Source organism: Mustela lutreola, chromosome 11 (assembly GCF_030435805.1).
Source record: "Mustela lutreola isolate mMusLut2 chromosome 11, mMusLut2.pri, whole genome shotgun sequence".
NCBI lineage: Eukaryota > Metazoa > Chordata > Mammalia > Carnivora > Mustelidae > Mustela > Mustela lutreola.
The window spans coordinates 85,267,162-85,271,294 of record NC_081300.1 but is presented as its reverse complement, the minus strand read 5'-3'; the positions used below and the strand labels follow the sequence as shown (position 1 = coordinate 85,271,294).

The 4,133-nt window shown below is 43.5% G+C and overlaps 1 pseudogene; it reads left to right on the top strand.

Moving 5' to 3' along the window:
• The first annotated feature begins 914 nt into the window (after positions 1-914).
• LOC131811749 (elongation factor 1-alpha 1-like) lies at positions 915-2,579 on the top strand (annotated as a pseudogene).
• The last annotated feature ends 1,554 nt before the right edge of the window (positions 2,580-4,133 follow it).

Genomic DNA, 4,133 nt, shown 5'->3' with positions numbered 1-4,133 from the left:
ACATAAAAAAGTGCTCCATATCACTCGGCATCAGGGAAATACAGATCCAAACCACAGTGAGATACCACCTCACACCAATCAGAATGACTAAAATTAACAAGTCAGGAAATGATAGGTGTTGGTGAGGATGCAAAGAAAGGGGAACCCTCCTACACTTTTGTTGGAAATAAAGCTGGTGCAGCCACTCTGGGAAACAGCATGAGGTTCCTCAAAAAGTTGAAAATAGAGCTACCCTATGACCCAGCAATCGCACTCCTGGGTATTTACCCTAAAGATACAAATGTAGTGATCTGAAGGGGCATGTGCACCCACATGTTTATAGCAACAATGTCTACAATAGCCAAACTATGGAAAGAACCTAGATATCCATCACCAGATGAATGGGTAAAGAAGATGTGATATATATATGTACTTATGTATATATCTGTACACTCCATATTAAATTGGATAATAGTCCATATTAAAATGGAATACTATGCAGCTATCAAAAATATGAAATCTTGCCATTTGCAACAATGTGCATGGAACTAGAGGGTATTATGCTGAGCAAATTAAGTCAATCAGAGAAAGACAATTATCATATTATCTCTCTGATATGAGAAATTTGAGAGGCAGGGCAGGGGATAATAGGGAGTAGGGAGGGAAAAAAATGAAACAAGATGGAATCAGGAGGGAGAGAAGCCATAAGAGACTCTTAATCTCATGAAACAAACTGAGGGTTGCTGGGGGGTGGAGGCGAGAGATAGGGTGGCTCGGTTATGTACCTTGGGGAGGATATGTGCTATGGTGAGTGCTGTGAAATGTATAGGCCTGATGATTCACAGACCTGTACCCCTGAGGCAAATAATACTATGTTAAAAAAAAAAAGGGATTTTTCGCAACGGGTTTGCCGCCAGAACACAGGTGTTGTGAAAACCACCGCTCATCCTAAACCAGAATGGGGAAGGAAAATACTCATATCAACATTGTTGTCATCGGACACGTAGATTCGGGCAAGTTTACCACTACTGATCATCTGATCTACAAATGTGGTGGGATCGACAAAAGAACTATCGAAAAATTCGAGAAGGAGGCTGCTGAGATGGGAAAAGGCTCCTTCAAGTATGCCTGGGTCTTGGATAAACTGAAAGCTGAACGTGAACGTAGTATCACCATTGATATCTCCCTGTGGAAATTCGAGACCAGCAAGTATTACGTGACCATCATTGATGCTCCAGGACACAGAGACTTTATCAAAAACATGATTACAGGCACATCCCAGGCTGACTGTGCTGTCCTGATTGTTGCTGCTGGTGTTGGTGAATTTGAAGCCGGTATCTCCAAGAATGGGCAGACCCGTGATCATGCCCTTCTGACTTACACACTGGGTGTAAAACAACTAATTGTTGGTGTTAACAAAATGGATTCCACTGAGCCACCCTACAGCCAGAAGAGATATGAGGAAATCGTTAAGGAAGTCAGCACCTACATTAAGAAAATTGGCTACAACCCCGACACAGTAGCATTTGTGCCAATTTCTGGTTGGAATGGTGACAACATGCTGGAGCCAAGTGCTAATATGCCTTGGTTCAAGGGATGGAAAGTCACCCGTAAAGGTGGGAATGCCAGTGGAACCACACTGCTTGAAGCTCTGGATTGCATTCTGCCACCAACTCGTCCAACTGACAAGCCCTTGCGTCTGCCTCTCCAGGATGTCTACAAAATTGGTGGTATTGGTACTGTCCCTGTGGGCCGAGTGGAGACTGGTGTTCTTAAGCCTGGCATGGTGGTCACTTTTGCTCCAGTCAACGTTACAACTGAAGTCAAGTCTGTTGAAATGCACCATGAAGCTTTGAGTGAGGCTCTTCCTGGGGACAACGTGGGCTTCAATGTCAAGAACGTATCTGTCAAAGATGTTCGTCGTGGCAATGTGGCTGGTGACAGCAAAAATGACCCACCAATGGAAGCAGCTGGCTTCACAGCTCAGGTGATTATCCTGAACCATCCAGGCCAAATTAGTGCTGGATATGCACCTGTGATGGATTGTCACACAGCTCACTTTGCTTGCAAGTTTGCTGAGCTGAAGGAGAAGATAGATCGTCGTTCTGGAAAAAAGCTGGAAGATGGTCCCAAGTTCTTGAAATGAGGTGACGCTGCCATTGTTGATATGGTCCCTGGCAAGCCTATGTGTGTTGAGAGCTTCTCTGACTATCCTCCTCTGGGCCGTTTCGCTGTTCGTGACATGAGACAGACGGTTGCTGTGGGTGTCATCAAAGCAGTGGACAAGAAGGCAGCTGGAGCTGGCAAGGTCACCAAGTCTGCCCAGAAAGCTCAGAAGGCTAAATGAATATTATCCCCAATACCTGCCACCCCAGTCTTAATCAGTGGTGGAAGAACAGTCTCAGAACTGTTTGTGTCAATTGGCCATTTAAGTTTAATAGTAAAAGACTGGTTAATGATAACAATGCATCATAAAACCTTCAGAAGGAAAGGAGAATGTTTTGTGGACCATTTGTTTTTTTGTGTGTGTGTGGCAGTTTTAAGTTATTAGTTTTTAAAATCAGTACTTTTTAATGGAAACAACTTGACCAAAAATCTGTCACAGAATTTTGAGACCCATTGAAACAAAAGTTTAATGAGAAAAAAAAAAAAAAGGATTGCTCATCAATCAATACCATGACATGATAAGCCACCGATGGAAATGCTTTTTGCATACATATATCCAATAAAGGACTTGTGTTGACAAAGAGAGAGAGAAAAAGAAATAGACAAAATTGTGAATATGCACTTCACCAAAAAGAATGTCCATTGTTAAAACTCAAATGAAAATATGTTCAACCTTATCAGTTTTCACTGAAATAAAATTTGACACCCCATGCAACACACACACACACACACACACACACACACACACACACACACACCGGAATGTCTAAGTGAAAGTTGTCAACATTCAGTGTTGCTGAGGATTTGCAGGGACTGGAACTGTCCATCAATATCAGAGTATTGGATGATACCTGGCATGATAGCCAGGTAAAGGATGTAAGGGACGGTAGTGGCTTTCAGTGGCAACACAGCATTGGAAATGAACAAAGGACCAGCACATGCAACAATGTGACTGAATCTCACAAACACAGAGCCTGAGGAAGTCAGACATCAGAGTATCTACTGTTTGCCAGCTAATGTGCTAGGTGTGTTACACACGTTGTCTCATTTAGTCCTAATCACAAGACCTTGAATTGAGGTAATTGTCCCATTCTGCAAACAAGGAGATTAAGGCTCAGAGCGTTAAGTGTCTTGTCTACTCTCAGAGCCAGTATGTAGCAGGTGACATAGTCAAGTGTAGAACACTGGGACTCGGTGTCCCAGGGTGCCCAGCCCCTTCCTGTTGAGGTCCGAAGCCAGGGCTGGGAGGCATCTCCAACCTCTAGGCAGTCCCCACATCCTTGCTCCCTGGGTTCAGAGGATAATGCATCATCTATGGGAACAGGCACACACACATGTTTTCAGCAGAAGAACAAACAGCATTATTTGCACCAAGGAGGAGAGAAAATTCTCATGATGTCATATATCCTGATTTCTCATTGCTTTTAGTGTTCTAGTAATCAAACCGTGGAGCTAGAGTGGTACAGTATCTGATGGAAGAGATCTTCACATTCAGAAAGAGCAGATGTGATTGAGCGAAACATGAGTACCCAAGGCTGTGTGGTCTCAGAGGAGGAATTCAGGGGCGGTGGTGCCTCTCTCCTTCTTCCTTGATTATCCTGTCCATCAGTCCCAAACCTCTGGCCTAGGTCTGTTTGTTCAACAGACAAAGAATGCAACCTACATATGGAAAGCACATACATAGTTCTAAAAAATTTAGTAGCCATATTAAAAAGGAGAAAAGTTAGTAAGAGATTTTATCTTGTTTGATATATTCAAAATGTTATTGTTTCAATATACTGTTGGGTCCCCCAAAATTGGGTACCCCAATAATGGGTCCGTGATTAAAGGAGCGAGACTGATACAAAGCAAAGGTCAAGCAAAGCTTTATTTCGCGCCAAGCATCAGGAATCAAACTGGCCGGCCAGGGCCACACCTCTTACAGAGAGGGCAACCCCCTCCCTGCTTTCCAGACTAACTTTTATAGAGCAAGGCCATGTGGTTGGGCC